The 17,372-nt window shown below is 44.9% G+C and overlaps 1 protein-coding gene across 3 annotated transcripts in view; it reads left to right on the top strand.

Annotated features, from left to right (window-relative positions):
- Nucleotides 1-6,917: 6,917 nt before the first annotated feature.
- LOC140492274 (fibroblast growth factor receptor 4-like) overlaps nt 6,918-17,372 on the top strand; it is a 63,580-nt gene continuing 53,125 nt past the window's right edge. For 2 of the 3 annotated variants that reach the window (XM_072591221.1, XM_072591222.1), the window contains exon 1: nt 6,918-7,811. The gene's annotated coding sequence lies outside the window, so the exon portion shown is untranslated. Of the gene's footprint in view, nt 7,812-11,198; nt 11,220-17,372 lie in introns of those variants that run through there. The other variant, XM_072591223.1, reaches the window with a different exon arrangement.

Genomic DNA, 17,372 nt, shown 5'->3' on the forward strand with positions numbered 1-17,372 from the left:
TGGCTTGGAAAAGTAGGCTTCAAGGGAAGGGCGCAATTGATATGTGGAGCTTGTTCAAGGAGCAACTATTGAGTGTCCTTGATAAGTATGTACCTGTCAGGCAGGGAGGAAAGGGTCGTGTGAGGGATCCGTGGTTTAATAAGGAATTGGAATCCCTTGTTAAAGGGAAGAGGGTGGCCTATGTAAAGATGAGGCGTGAAGGTTCAATTGGGGCGATTGAGAGTTATAAGGAGCCAGTAAGGATCTGAAGAGAGAGCTAAGAGCAGCAAGGAGGGGACATGAAAAGTCCTTAGTTGGTAGGATTAGGGAAAATCCAAAGGCTTTCTATAGGTATGTCAGGAATAAAAGAATGACTAGGGTAGGAATAGGTCCAGTCAAGGATAGTAGTGGGAAGTTGCGTGTGGAGGCTGAAGAGATTGGGGAGACACTGAATGAATACTTTTCGTCAGTATTCACTCAGGAACAGGACATTGTTGCCGATGTGAATATTGAGTTACAATTAATTAGAATGGATGGCTTTGAGGTATGTAGGGAAGATGTGTTGGAAATTCTGGAAAGGGTGAAAATAGATAAGTCCCCTGGACCTGATGGCATTTATCCTAGGATTCTCTGGGAAGCAAGGGAGGAGATTGCAGAGCCATTGGCCTTGATTTTTATGTCCTCGTTGTCTACAGGAATAGTGCCAGAAGACTGGAGGATAGCAAATGTGGTTCCCTTGTTCAAGAAGGAGAGTAGGGATAACCCAAGTAACTATAGGCCAGTGAGTCTCACTTCTGTTGTGGGCAAAGTCTTAGAGAGAATTGTAAGGGATAGGATTTATGAACATCTGGATAGGAATAATGTGATTAAGGATAGTCAGCATGGTTTTGTGAAGGGCAGGTCATGCCTCACAAACCTTATTGAATTCTTTGAGAAGGTGACTAAGGACGTGGACGAGGGTAAAGCAGTAGATGTGGTGTATATGGATTTTAGTAAGGCATTTGATAAGGTTCCCCATGGTAGGCTACTGCAAAAAATACAGAGGAATGGCATTGAGGGTGAGTTGGAGGTTTGGATTAGGAATTGGCTGGCTGGAAGAAGACAGAGGGTAGTAGTTGATGGTAAAGGTTCATCTTGGAGTGCAGTTATTAGTGGTATTCCGCAAGGATCTGTTTTGGGACCATTGCTGTTTGTCATTTTTATAAATGACCTGGAGGAGGGGCTAGAAGGTTGGGTGAGCAAGTTTGCGGATGATACAAAAGTCGGTGGAGTTGTTGACAGTGAGGAAGGATGTGGCAGGTTACAGCGGGATATAGATAAGCTGCAGAGCTGGGCAGAAAGGTGGCAAATGGAGTTCAATGTAGGTAAGTGTGAAGTGATTCACTTTGGTAAGAGTAACAAGAAGATGGCGTACTGGGCTAATGGTCGGATACTTGGTAGTGTGGATGAGCAGAGGGATCTTGGTGTCCATGTACACAGATCTCTGAAAATTGCCACCCAGGTAAATAGTGCGGTGAAGAAGGCATATGGCGTACTGGCTTTTATTGGTAGAGGAATTGAGTTCCGGAGTCCTGAGGTCATGTTGCAGTTGTATAAGACTCTGGTGTGGCCGCCTCTGGAGTATGGTGTGCAGTTTTGGTCGCCATACTATAGGAAGGATGTGGAGGCACTGGAACGGGTGCAGAAGAGGTTTACCAGGATGTTGCCTGGTATGGTAGGAAGATCGTATGAGGAAAGGCTGAGGCACTTGGGGCTGTTTTCATTGGAGAAAAGAAGGTTTAGGAGTGACTCGATAGAGGTGTACAAGATGATTAGGGGTTTAGATAGGGTTGACCATGAGAACCTTTTTCCGCGTATGGAGTCAGCTATTACGAGGGGGCATAGCTTTAAATTAAGGGGTGGTAGGTATAGGACAGACGTTAGGTGTAGATTCTTTAGTCAGCGAGTCGTGAGTTCATGGAATGCCCTGCCAGTTGCAGTGGTGGACTCTCCCTCTTTATGGGCATTTAAACGGGCATTGGATAGGCATATGGAGGATAGTGGGCTAGTGTAGGTTAGGTGGGCTTGGATCGGCGCAACATCGAGGGCCAAAGGGCCTGTACTGCACTGTATTTTTCTATGTTCTATGTTCTATGTTCTATGTTCTAATGTGCAAACTCCGCCCAGATAGTTGCTCAAGGCTGGAATCGAACCTGAGTCCCTGGTGCTGTGAAGCAGCAGTGTTAACCATTGGGGCACCGTGCCTCCCGGTGCTCACTGTGCCACCGTGGACTCCCTCAATAATGTTCTTCCTCAGACTAGGAGACCAAAACTGCACACAATACTCAAGGTGTGGCCTCACCAAGGCCCTGTATAACTGCAGCAAGACATCCTTACTCCAATACTCCAGTTCTCTCACTGTGAAGGCCAGCATGCCATTAGCTCTCCTCACTGCCTGCTGTACCTGCATGCCAACCTTCAGCGACTGTTCCACCATGACACCCAGGTCTTGTTGTGTCCCACGTTTTCCTAAACTACCACCCTTCAGATCATAATCCACATTCCTGTTTTTGCAATCAAAGTAGATAACCTCATGTTTATCCATATTATATTGCATTTGCCAAGTACTTGCCAACTCAGGCAGTCCATCTAAGTCACCCTGCAGCCTCTTAGTATCCTCCTCACTGCACACACTGCTACCCAGCTTCGTATCATCTGCAAATTTGGAGATATGGCATTCAAATCCTTCGTCCAAATTGTTAAAGTATACTGTTGAAGAGCTGGGGTCCCAGCACTGAGCCCTGTAGTCACTGCTTGCTACTCTGGAAAGGACCCATTTATTCCAACTCTCTGCTTCCTGTCTGCTAACCAGTTCTCTATCCGTCTCAATAATTTATCTCTGATACTATGAGCTTTAAATCTGGTGAAGCTACCAACAGGACTACTTGCATGCCAAACAGCAAATGATATACAGAACTAAGCAATCCCAAAACCAGTTTTCCTTCATGTGAATCTAAGGAAAGCGATGGGACCAGATGGAGTACCAGGCCGTGCACTCAGAGCATGCGCAGATCAACTGGCAGAGGTCTTCTCAGACATCTCCAACCTCTCCCTGCAGCAGGCCCCTGTCCCGGCCTGTTTCAAGAGGCCAACGTCATCCCTGTGTCTAAGAAGGCTCATGCAACATGTCTCAATGACTCCTGCCCAGTGGCTCTAACTTCGGTGGTCATGAAGTGCTTTGAAAGGCTGGTCATGGCATTAATCAACTCCAGCCTCCCCACTACTCTTGACCCACTCCAATTTGCCTATCGGACTAACAGATCCACATCAGATGCCATATCACTTGCCCATCACTCCTCCCTAGAATATCTTGACACCAAGAACAGCTACGTAAGAATCCTACTCATTGACTATAGTTCAGCCTTCAACGCTATTATCCCCTTGAGACTGATTACTAACTTAGTGATCTCAGACTAAGCCCCACTCTCTGCAACTGGGCCCTCAGTTTCCTGATCCCCAGACCACAATCAGTGAAGACTGGGGACAATATTTCATCCTCACTAACACCCAACACTAGAGCCAGGGGTGTGTACTCAGCCCCCTACTGTACTTACTGTATACCCATGTCTGCATCACCAGATACCAGACTCATGCCATTTACAAGTTCACTGATGACATCACCATAGTCTCAGATGGTGATGAAATAGACTACAGATGGGAGGTGGAAGACCTGGAAAAACGGTGCACTCAGAACAACCTAGCTCCCAATGCTGGCAAAACCAAGGAACTCCTCATTGACTTTCAGCAGGATGATACTCATGCCCCCCCCCCCCCCCCCCCCCACACATTAACAGCACAGAGGCGGAATGAGTGGAGAGTGTCAAGCTCCTGGGAGTGATCATCCCCAACAAGTTTTCTTGGACTCTTCATGTGGATGCACTGGTTACAAAGGCCCAACAACGTCTCTTCTTCCTCAGGCAGCTGAGGAAATTTGGATGACGGCGAATACCCTCGCCAACTTTTATAGGTGCGCCATCGAGAGCATTCTGTCTGGATGTATCACTACCTGGTATGGCAACTGTACCATTTAATATCGGAGATGGTTACAGAGAGTGGTGAACTTGGCCCGGACAATCACAAAGGCCAACCTCCCATCTGTAGAATCCATCTACCAGGCCCGCTGTCAAGGAAAGGCCGCCAGCATTCTCAAAGATCCATCCCACCCTGGCAATGTTTTTCTACAACCTCTACCATCGGGGAGGAGGAACAGAAACCTGAACACACGCACCAGACAGATTCGAAACAGTTTCTACCCTACTGTTGTGAGAATACTGAATGGACTCACAAACTCTTAACCTTCGCCTGTACCTGTGTTTTTGTTTTGCTGCTGTTTCCCTATTATTTACTTATCTATGCTACTTAACTCTGTGATCTGCCTGTATTGCTCACAAGATGAAGCTTTTCACTGTGCCTCAGTACACGGGACAATAAATTCAATTCCATTCAATTCAATGGATCAGATCTACTCTCTACAGTCCTGCCACATTCAGTCACAAATGGTGGTGGACAATTAAACAGCTCATTGGAGGAGAAGGCTTCATAAATATACCCATCCCCAATGACGGAAGAGCCCAGCACATCAGTCTAAAAGATAAGGCTGAAGCATTTACAGCAATCCTCAATCAGAAGTGCCAAGTGGATGATCCATCCCAACCTCATCCAGTGGTCTCCACTATCACAGATACCAGTCTTGAGCCAATTCAATTCACTCCACATAAATACAGTGACTACAAGAAAAGGCCAGAGGATAGGAATACTGCAGCAAGTAATTTACTTCCTGACACTCCAAAGCCAGTCGACCATTGACAAGGCACAAGTCAGGAGTGTGATGGAATACTCCCCATTTGCCTGGATGAGTGCAGTTCCAACAACACTCAAGAAGCTCGACACCATCCAGAACAAAGTAGTCTGTTTGATTGACATGCATCCATTCCCCCCACCATTGATGCTCAGTAGCAACAGTGTGTACCATCTACAAGATGCACTACAGAAATTTACCAAAGATCCTCAGACAGCACCTTCCAAACACACGTCCATTTCCATCGAGAAGGGCAAGAGCAGCAGATACATGGGAACACCACCAACTGTAAGTTTCCCTCTAAACCACTCACTATCCTGACTTGGAAATACATCACTGTTCCTACAGTGTTGCTGGGTGAAAATTCTGGAATTTCCTCCCTAATGGCTTTGTGGGTCAACCCACAGCAAGTGGACTGCAGTGGCTCAAGAACGCAGCTCACCTCATGGGCACCACCATCTCACAGGCACCACCATCTCACGGGCACCACCATCTCACGGGCACCACCATCTCATGGGCACCACCATCTCACGGGAACCACCATCTCATGGGCACCACCATCTCACAGGTACCACCACCTCATGGGCACCACTGTCTCACAGGTACCACCATCTTATGGGCACCACCATCTCACAGGTACCACTATCTCATGGGCACCACCATCTCACAGGCACCACCATCTCACAGGCACCACTATCTCATGAGCACCACCATCTTATGGGCACCTAGGAATGGGCAGTAAATGCCAGTCCAACCAATTACATCCAAGTCCCAAGAATGAATAAATAAAAGACAGCTGCTCTACCATAAAGAGGGGAAATGCACAGGTTACAGTGGACATTCTTCTCAGCCACAGAGAGGGAATGAGCTTGTTAGATATGGGAAGGTCCGGAGAAAATGGTGAGAAAATACACATTTCTTAAGAGCTGTCTTAAAATTAAAGAGCTATAAAAAACAGAGGTTAAGTGAGCAAAGTCATTTTGTCAATGTGAAGAGGGAAGATCTCTTTGGAAGAGAAAGGTTAATCATGAATGGAAATATTCTATTTCTGAGAAGTGCTTTTCTTATTGTATCGCACAATATGGAAAAGTACAATCTTCTGTTTACATACTGCTCATGTGAACTACCATTAGACATCTTCCTATGTTAAAGTCACCATAGAAATGTATGTCAGTGTTGTTTTATTTTTCTCTCTGCAATGATTTACATGCTATAATGAAATAAGTTACCAGTAAGCTGCAACAAGAGTTTTATTTGATCAATGTGCTCTGAGCCTTTAGAAGCAGAGACGTTTGTGTTAGTTGATCTCAACAAGGGTGGCCTAACAGAAGTGATAATAGTTTTGGTGCCTTTGGGCTGTGGGAGAGGCAAAAAATCAGAAAGGCTCCATCCTAGATGAAAACCAGATCAAGTTTGGCACCCAACACTCAGACAGCTTGTTGACACTTGCTGTCTCAGCTCATGGGCTGAAGAATAGACAACTGTAGGAGAGACAGTGCAGGGCAGCAGGACTTAGTAGTAATCGAAATGAATCAGCACCTTCTGGGAGGTATTGGAGAGCAGCCAGTACAGGAACTAGCACCTCCAAGGGAGGAAGGGGAAAGAAACTATGAAATACCAATTGTCAAATCAATACCTGTGATCAAACAGCCGTCAGCAATGGGAACAGATACAGATTGTTCAATTAGAGAAGGGCCAAGGAGGAATGGGCCATAACAAGTACTTCTCAGCAAAGTAATGTGTGCGAGAGAGAATAATGACAAGAAAGATTATTTATATCTGCTTTCAAATGTCGACTTTCACCTACAGCTCTTCTTCAATACCAAAGGTATGTGAAGAATTCCCTCTTTGTCAGTCTTTTTTGCAGTGTTTTAGAAATAACGATGTACTGTAGCAGAAGCAGGTTGTCATTGATGCAGTGAGGAGTTTGCATTGAAAAGGGTTAATCCTATTCTCCACAGATAAGGACAAACGCTACCTTTTCTCCTTCCAGTGTGTGAAAGGATTTGAGTGCAGAGCTGGGGGGTAGGGAGGAGGAGCCAGGGGACTGAGCCACCTCCTTCTCTTTGAGCTCCCTATTGTTACCTCGGACTGAGTGAGAGATAGAACCTTCCAGCAAACAGTGGGTGTAACGCGAGAGCTGCTAATTGAGATTTCTAATGCGGCTGACCCCTTCAGGGCACAGGCTCTGGTAATAGTGTCTGAGCCAGTCAGTGTGCAGTGTGAGCAGGCTCTCAGTGCTGTGGGGTCTGCAGCTAGTCCCTGGACACACTTCTCTTTCTCTCTGGCAGTAACATTCTCAGTACCGGCTTTGTGCGGGACAGATAGACTTTACAAACTTTTTCTTCGCTGATCCGAGTGTGTAACTAGCCCGCTTCCCGCCTAGAGCTGTGTGCTGTATGCTGTATGCTGTGTGCTGTGGAGTGAACTGGGTGGTACGCTTGTTGCAGCCAGAGTATGAAAGCCGAAGGTTGGAAGGGAGATACCAGCAGGTAACATTGACACTGCCTGTGCCAGAGGTTCACAAAGCTGCAGCAAGATTCTCCTGGTAACAATTACATTTCACAGGGACTGCCAGGGGAGTGAACTTTCCTGGGAAGCAAGCAGTTGGCATTAAGCAGAAGGAAACGGTCCTGGAGACAGGGACTGATAACGATTCCCGAAGCTAAGCTTGAGACCAAGTTGGTGAGCCTGTGCCCTGTCCTCTCCCAGTGTAACGGTGTAACGGTGGCACCAGCTTCCCACTGCTGCAAGCGACTCCTTTTGGATGGGTTTTGACTCTGACTGGAGTACATCGCTTGAAGAATCTCTCAGAGCGACTTTCTTGTCAGTGTGCGTTGTGGGGAAGGACATTGGGATTCCCTCAGTCCCCTGTCCCGTCTCTCTCTCACACACACACACACCTTGATGGACTGAGACGTTGCCTGGACCAGCCTGAGGAATTGCTTCGGCCGTTATTAAACTTCGCTCGGATATACTGAAGGTTCCCAGAAAGGTAGGTCTGCAGCACTCAGTGAGCAGTAACAGTGATGCATATACTGTACATCTCTCTGCGTTTGTCAATGTAAATGAAGCTGCACAGACAGAAGCTCCCGATCACACAGTGATCAACACCAGAATGGAACAGATTGTGGGGATTTAATTCTCGGGGGTGGACTGACCATTTGGAAAATCAAAACGCTTCTCAGGGTGAATTAGTCGAGCCCTGTATTCTCAGTAGCCGACTTGTCCCAATTTTTAAAAATCTCTGATTTCAGGGAAGTCAGTTTATCCCTAACGTTGCATTTTCTTTGTGTTAAACTGCTTGTATTACTGGGCGAAACCAAGTTATCTGTTTCTTTGCACTGGGACAGTATGGGGGAGAGATATATCTCAGAAATCAGCCTGGCACCCCCCCCCCCCCCCCCCCTGTATTTGTAGCAACATTGTTTCATTCATTACTCACAATCACCTGAAGAATGAATATCAAAATGAGAAAAGTGCAGAACAACGCTGTTTTCCTTCGGCCTGGTTAGTTAATGGTTGTAGAATGCAGTGAGATATAGAGAATCCTGAAGACATTCCACAACAAAAAAAATTCTAGCTGCCGTGAGAGTGAAGTCGATGTTAATTTTAATCCTGTGGAGCATTTTGTAAAGCCATGCACGGGGAATTAAGTATAATCACAATTTACAAACAGAACAAAAACTGTTCAACCTACTCCCACCAAAATTAACTTTCAAGAAATGTACAGTCAGCAATTAGAATTTATTTGTAACTTTTTAAACAGAATTTTCTAATGGATTAACCCAAACTGCACAACGTTAATTGAAATGAACTTGTCAGCAGTGTAAAATTCATTCTGATCCAATCCTTTCACAGCAACGTTCTGATGTGAAGTCACAAACACTGTGCAGGATTGCTGCAGCATTTGGGCTTCTATCAGAAAGCTATCATGCAAGTGCAAAGCTTTTCCATATTGGGCACAGCTTGTGTTTCTCTAACATTACAAAATAACTGTAAATTTACAGAATTAGTATTTCCTGGTGACAGTTTCTTGTCTACAGATACTGCCTATTTTGTAAAAACTGTAAATCCCACTAACTCCCTTCTTAAATGCATCTGATTACAAAATATTGCAATGTGCACCTTTCCTCATTGTTTGCACAAATCTTTCTTTGCCATCATACACGCAGCATAACAATCACCAATTTGCATATATATTTATTGTCCTACCATTCTCACACCAGCTCAGGACACAAATTTCATTCCTATCCAGTCTTAAAATGACTCGCTCTTGTAGTGAGACCACACCATTCTCTGTTTTGTCGGGATATGAGCTCTTAGAATGGTCAGGACCTATAGGTCTTGTTTTTTTTAAAAACCATTGCCTTGCAGTGATAAGGAAATCCCATATAGTCAGAAAGACATCAATGAGAGCGGATCTTCTGGGACTCACGGTGGAGGTGTTATGAAAGGGTCAAACTCATTTTGACAACTTAAAGAAAAATCAGCTTCCTTAGAGGAAATCACTAGTCCCCATCAGACCAGCCAGTGCTCAATGCACAAACATGCTTTTTCCAAATGTTTATTAATTACTGTTTAAAGGTGCCTCAAGTGGACAGGCAGGAACAGCAGTGTGCTCTTATCAATGTTTATGTGAGTGACTGTAATGAGAGATTATTCCTTAGGTTAGTTTGCACTGAAATCATTGCAGTAAGCAAGCACTGATATAATGTTCTCATGGTTTTACAATTAAACCTAAAATCTTATTAAGATATATTGAAATCCATACTGATCTTGTAGTCCGTAATACAACAGAAATTTTACAAGACTGATTGTTCACATCTGAAATACTTCACAAAAGGGTCAGTATGTTGGGCAAGCAGATGTGGAGAAGATCACGAAATGAGCTGAGTACTGTGGTGGATCGTTGAATTCACTTAAATTGTGAGATTTATGCAAACTGTTGTAAACTATGGAATTACTACTCCTCACGTCAAACCGAGCGCAGAATAATTATACTTAAAAGTAAATGAAGAGGCTCTTTCAGTTTCTCAGTTTATTAAGGTAGTGTGTAAATGGGACATTAGAACAGAAATGTCACCAGATTTGATTTATAATTTCTCATGGACAAGTATATAGCATTAGTTTCAGCATCCCTGGGTTAAGGATAGGAGAGTAACTGAAGGGTAACTGACCCCTGTAAGACTGGGCTTGAGAATGAATTCAGAAAAGAAAGGAAATTTACAAAACAAGTGCTGTATTTGTTTGTAGTCCTGTTGGAATATAATAGAAATATTAATCTGAATGTGGGAACATATCATGCTGACTTTATATTTCTTGCTATTTTGTTATCAAATGCATTGCAAATATCTTGGAAATATCAAAATTTATATCTGATTCCTTAGAGCAAAATGATGCAGCAAGTTGATATTTGAAAGTATTGTAAGATTGTGTTTGATCCCAGTCTTTGACCCACATTGATTTCTTCAAAAGCAGACAATCATACTGGTTTTGGTTTGCATTGCTTGACCATCTCCATATAATGGAGCAATGCGGTTTGTATGATGACAGAGAGATACCCGGTTCTAAAAAATAAATAAGTATTTGTAACACAACAGGTATTTCATCTCAAGCTATTTTCTAAATAAACAAAGTGATTGCAGGTTTTATTCCCAAAGTTGCTTTGCATTCACACTGGAGTAGTGTTTGACCAAGTGAGTGGATGGTATGCTTGAAGTTGATGGTTTATATATAGATGCACGTGGGGTTAACACAGAGGTGATACAGAGGAGAGAGGTCATTTGTCCATTCCACACAAGAGAAATCCCAGCATCCAGTTGTTTTTCCCAAATGATTCCAGGTTTTGCCTCCATTCTCTTTCAGATGTTTAGTCCATGTTAATTATTTATTCTGTGGAAAAGGATTTCTCAATATCAGCCTGGAACTTTCTTTCACTCACTTGAAGCCGAATCCTCTAGTACGAGGCTTGTAGTTGAATTCAAAAATAATAACTTAGGTTATCTTAACTAGGATCAGTTTGCTTGGAGCAGTCATATTATTCCTACCGTCCCCATGAATACTTGGAGGAAATGTTAATTCCGACTGTTTACCAGTATGTGCGCATACTCATAATATAGCCTGCATTGTCAATCTAGACCGAACGTCTTCATCATGTATAAGACTGGATTCTCTCTCTTTTGTCTGCACACTTTTTCAGCTCCCTTACATGTTGCTACTTCCAAGAGTTCCTCAGTGGCCTGCAGCCAATTAAGCAGCAATATGCTCCTGAAGGAGAGACAATATCATGGTGCTAATGTCGCTGGACTCGTACAGAAGTGAAAGCTCAAGGGGCGATGATTCAAAACTCAAAGCAGCAGCTGGTGAAATTAAAATTCAATTAATTAAGTAATCTGGAAATGTAAGATATTCTCTGCTATTATTGATTGGTGTAAGATTCCATTTGGTTCAATAGTGCCCTTTGGGGAAGAAAATTGGCCATGCTTGCTTGGTTTGGCCAAATGAGACTGTAGATCCAAAGATAAATCAGGGCAGGCCTTATACACTTAATGGTAAGATCTGGGGAGATTCCTTCAAAAGTGGAGTTACAGATAGACAGGATAGTGAAGGCAGCATTTGGTATGCTTGCCTTTATTGGTAAGTGCATTGAGTATAGGAATTGCAAGGTCATGTTGCAGATGTACAGGACATTGTTTCGGCCACTTTTGGAAAACTGCATTTAATTCTGGTCTCCCTGCCATAGGAAGGATGCTGTGAAACTTGAAAGGGTTCAGAAAAGATTTACAAGGATGTTGGCAGGGTTGGAGGGTTTGAGCTATGGGGAAGGCTGAATAAGCTGGGGCTGTTTTCCCTGGAGCGTCGGAGGCTGACGAGTGACTTTATAGAGGTTTATAAAATCAGGAGGGGCATGGGTAGGGTAATAAACAAAATCCTTTCCAGGGTGGGAGAGTTCAAAACTAGAGGTCTTAGGTTTAAGGTGAGAGGGGAAAGATATAAAAGAGACCTAAGGGGCAACTTTTTCACGCAGAGGGTGGTACGTGTATGGAATGAGCTGCCAGAGGATGTGGTGGAGGCTGGTACAATTGCAACATTTAAGAGGCATTTGGATGGGTATATGAATAGGAAGGATTTGGAGGGATATGGGCCGGGTGTTGGCAGGTGGGACGAGATTGGGTTGAGATATCTGGTCGGCATGGACGGGTTGGATCGAAGGGTCTGTTTCCATGACTCTATAACCAGTGAGGCAACCTTTTCATGCAGAGGGTGGTACGTGTATGGAATGAGCTGCCAAAGAAAGTGGTAGAGGCTGGGACAATTACAACATTTAAAAGGTATCTGGATGGGCATCTGAATAGGAAGGGTTTGGAGGGATATGGGCTAAATGCTGGCAAATGGGACTAGATTTATTTAGGGTACCTGGTGTATGGACAAGTTGGATTGAGGGGTCTGTTTCTGTGCTGTGTATCTCTTTGACTCGAAGCCTCCAAATATGGATGAATCTTAAATAGTCTCAACAGCAATTGGCACGAGCTGTAAATGCTCACCCTGCAATCCCTGTAAGCCTTGAATGAATAAAAAATCTTATGGGATGAGTACACAGACTGCACAGTTGCAGCAATCTGACAGGATGTCAAAGGTGACTTCATGGTGCGAGGGTAGAGGGACACTAAAGGCTGTTCTCCATGCCACTGCAGTGGCAGCACAAGGCAGGAACAGACAGGCACAACCACGGACAAGAACCTTCCAGTTGAGGAGTTTTCCTGCTGATTGGTTGCTATGAAACCTAGAGTCTTCATCAGTGCCTCCATTTTGACTTGCTCTCACATGCTCTGTCTCTGTCTAAGCAGCACCTACCTCTTACGTTGTTTCCACTGACCTTCCCACTAGACCCCACACATCCATGACCTGCCCACCTTCCTTAATTGGACAGGGACATGGAGGCAGCCTCCCATCATATTGTGACTTGGGCTGTAACTCTGATCTGTGTGGGGTTGGGAACACCGTGTGGTTGCAATGCCTGAAAACTTTAGAGGTGATAAGATTCTGCCCGAGAGTGCCAGTCTGTCTCTCTATATCCACGTCAATAGTCTGCTAACATGGGACGTAGCTACCTTTCTCACTGTGTAAGGAGACTGGAGTCTATCAACCATGCTCAGTCAGTCTATCTGTCTGAGTTTGCCATTGTGCCAATCTGACACTTCATCTGCTCTGTGTACAAGCCTATGTTGAGCTATGCTGTTCACTCCAAACACATGTTTCATTAGATTAGATTCCCTACAGTGTGGAAACAGGCCCTTCGGCCCAACAAGTCCACACCAACCTTCCGAAGAGCAACCCACCCAAACCCATTCCTCTACATTTGCCCCTGACTAATCCACCTGACACTATGTGCCCATAAATTGACACTACGGGCAATTTAGCATGGTGAATTCACCTAACCATCTTTGGACTGTGGGAGGAAACCGGAGCACCCGGAGGAAACCCACGCAGACACGGGGAGAATGTGCAAACTCCACACAGACAGTTGCCCAAGGCAGGAATTGAACCCGGGTCCCTGGTGCTAACCACTGTGCCACCGTGCTGCCCAGAAGCTGGACCACTTTCTAGTTCTACCAGTTGGGGCCTATACCATATATTTGAGGCACCGGTAGGGTCACATTGTCCTTTGGTCGAAGGACCTTAGACAGTGGTCTTTCCCCAAAGTGCCATCACAACAGCTGTTCCAGGAACTTAATAAAGTGATTATTAATCATTTCTAGTCTCAGTGTTTGCAGTGGCAGCAATCATTGCAATCTCTGCAAGCCATTAAAGTCTGCACACATTCACCCACATGTTGGTCCAAGCTTTCTCTCTTTCATATGGGTGGAATCATCACAACCACTGAATGTGGGAATTGACGAGAAAATTGTGAAATCGTGCAAGATCGGCAGTGAGGAGTTTCTCAATGTGGAGAACAAAATATGCCATTCTCCACCCAAGTCTAGTCCAGTGATATGAGATTCTCACTAGTGAGTTGTGAGAGGGTTATTGGTGTGCATTAACAAGCCATCCTTAGTTAATCTCACTTCATTTCTGTGCAGTTTCCCATTCACCCACCCACTTGATGGTGACAGTATGCGACAGGAAAGTCGAGCAGGTTCCTGGTTACTCTAGCTTGCCGCTTGCTCCTTCGCCCTCTATGGTATAGCAGTCACCAACATCTCAGGGTGTGCTTCACGGGGAGTGACCGCATACATCCCACATTCATGAACACTGTGGCATCAGACATCTATCAGCCTTACCACATTCTGGTGGCACACACATGATCCATGTACAATATCTCTGAGCTTTTCATTGTAACATTAGCTCAAGCCCAAACCTTTCATCGCTTCTGTCAGGAAATGGTGTGCAGTGGGACATGGTCCCCAGCACATGGATTTTGACCAGGTGCACCTCGGGACTTCTCGCTTGCTATCTTCATGCTCAATCACTTTATACTGACTCGAACACCCCCCAGCATTTATGCCTTGGCTATGTTATCTTGCCATGCGTTTTTAAACTGTGTACCATCAGCTGGAGTTTAAAGTCTCACTGTAAGTCTGCCTTGACCTGTGTTTTAGCACACTCTCAAAGCCATGTAGCTTGTTCTGCCTGTTAGCAGTCAGTGATCAAGGGCACAGACTTATTGCTGTCACAGTGCAACACCAACCTCACACCTGCACTATCTGCCAAAAGCCTATGCAGTGAACAGACCACAAAGGTTAAGCCAAGTAGTCCTCAGTCAAACTCAAGGAGACACCCTTCGGTCAGGGTTCTGACACACACAGTCAAATATAACCTCCCATGCCAGTCCAGGACTTGGGTACAGTCAGTTGGCAGCTTGGATCAGTCAGGGTCAGGATCCTGTCCTGGTAGGGGTGGGTTAAGGAGCTGACTGTTGAACCCCCACCCCCACCCCAACCTCACCCCATCATGTGCTGACCTAATGTGGCTGCTTTTACTCCTGAAATAACAAGAGGCACTGAATGAGACGGAAGTGAGTGGCCCAACTATCAGTGCTGGTGCCAGTGGGGCAAATGTGATGAGGTGTCATGAGAAAGGGCTTCAGCAGCACTGAGGTCATACAGGGTTAATAATCTGGGGATCAGGTGGCTGTGGGACACTGAGAATGAGAGACCGTGATCCTTGGTAGAGGGTGTGTGAAGTGGAAGAGAGAGAATAAGTGTAGGTAGTAGATGGAGGCACTTAGTCTCACAGAGCAGAGGAATTAATTAATCTTCTTCCTACTTTGCTGCCTTCTCCCAGAGTGTGGAAACCTCACATACCAGCAGGCCTCAGGCAGGCTGGTGGTGGTGTGGTGTCCTGTGCCAGTCCTGAAGGAAGCACACAGCTTTCCTCTCTATGTCCCTATTCACCAGCATCCCCAGGCCCCTGTCGGCAGTGAAGGGTGCCAGTTTCCCTCAGTCTGACATGCCAGGGGCAATTCACATAGACTGAGCAGGGCTGGTCTGGGCCTGATGGGGTTTACCTGCAGCATATCCTGGCTTTCAGGATGGCACAAGGCATTGGGAAGGACCGACAGTGGTGAGTACTTTCTCCTGTGGTGAGAGTGAGGATACGATAAGCAGAATGTCAGAGGGGCATTGTGCATAGGTAATGAGGTGAGCCTGAAAAGATTAACATGAGGAAACTGGCTGGGACTCATGGAGAGAAACCCGACAAGAGACTCATCAAAATTGACACAGCCAATTTCTGGTAAAATTCAGCCCATGGAAACTGATTATAGCACCTTTTACTGAACTGACAATCCATCCCGGGATCTTCCTGACCTGTCTGATTCACTAGGAGAAAGTGAGGACTGCAGATGCTGGAGATTAGAGTGGTGCTGGAAAAGCACAGCCGATCAGGCAGTATCCGAGGAGCAGGAAAATCGACTTTTCGAGCCTGATAAAGGGCTTATGCCCGAAACGTGGGCTCTCCTGCTCCTCGAATACTGCCTGACTGGCGGTGCTTTTCCAGCAGCACATTGTTTGACCATGTGACTCACTGATGAAGTTCACTAAGTTATCAGGACAGCCGACAGATAAATTAACTGAAAACCAAAGTCCATGGTCACATCACTGTGATCGTGACAAAGGAGATGAGGATACTGACTAACTCAGACTATATGAATTTTATGTCTAATTATTAATAGAATAGCTTGCACGAGCTGACAAAAAAGGTTCTGTCTTAGTCCACTTGACACTTGACAAATGCTAGACAAATGACAAACGTTTGAGATAAACATGAGTGTTGAAGTATCGGAGCTCTAAGCTTCAGAGATTCAGGAAGGCTTGTTTATAGTTAGTGAATGGCTGCATGTCAGAGAGTCAGGGAGGAGAGGCTGGTAACGGGAGGGGATGTTGGGAAGTAAGAGGGTTCTTTGTCAACACTGTGATAACAGCAGAATGAACAGATGGCCCTTGATGGCTCAGACAAGTGAGAGTGGACGTCAGAAGAATTACGCCCCTGTCTTGAGCAAAGCTCTTTCGGATCCAAATTTTAAAACAACAGGAAGAGAGAGTGAGAGGGAGACGGACATGCTGTTTTCAGTAGACAGAGAGCCCGCTGTTAGTCAAGATTGGCTCTTTCACAACTGTTTGCTGTTGTACTCCCAAGTTAAAGAAACTAATCAAGCATACAGCATCTTTTCCTGTGATCTTGAGTCAGCGGGGGGAGGTGGGGGGTTGGATTGGCAAGAGGATGTTGTCTCTTTCAAAATCAGACTGACTCCTTGAAACTACGACAATGTCCAGTGAGCGAACACAGTGTGTGATATCGGACTTTGTTGAGAAAGGGAGGTGGCACCCTTTTAGTGAGCTGTACTAGCTCAGTCACTGGTGGGACCCTTACTTTTATAAAGCATTCTGCTTTTACCAGTTCCCACTCCCATCTTCTGAAGATGCAGAATTCTGGACACCATTGGTGCTCATCACTTTAAACTAAAATCATTGGCTGTGAGTCTGGGTTATTGTATGTAAGCAAACTCTTCATCTATGGGGAGCTTCACAGCTGAAATGGAGTTGTTTCTTTCATTCACTCTGGTTTGGACTTCAAGTTGCTGGACAGTGGTCAGACATTGAAATCCAGTTTGAATTTTCCTCTCTACAGCTAAAGGCCCTATTACCCTGAATGAGTACAGATCCTGAAACTAACTTAAAACCTTTTCATTTGCGTGTTGCTCAGTGTTCCAATGGGCAACGCATTTTCCCTTCCCACTGCCAGCTGTGCCTTCACAACAGGAACATGCATTTATTGAGTTTCTTTAAGATACTGAGAAATAGATTGTTTCCCTAACCAGAGATGGGACTTTTGACATAAAAATCTGGCTTGAAGGAGCAGAATGGTAGCAATAGACAATACACAAGATTTGGGGCAATATTTTCCCATCACTAGTGTACCGTGAGCAGTGAAAAACGAGATGAAATAAACATAGAGAATGAAAAAATCAGAATCTCAAGAAAGGTGTTTGCAATTTTCTTCCTGACCCTCAAATGAAAGCTTCAGAATCTCACTAGTAAGTGCCAACTACATT

Source organism: Chiloscyllium punctatum, chromosome 20, assembly GCF_047496795.1.
Source record: "Chiloscyllium punctatum isolate Juve2018m chromosome 20, sChiPun1.3, whole genome shotgun sequence".
NCBI classification, from domain to species: domain Eukaryota; kingdom Metazoa; phylum Chordata; class Chondrichthyes; order Orectolobiformes; family Hemiscylliidae; genus Chiloscyllium; species Chiloscyllium punctatum.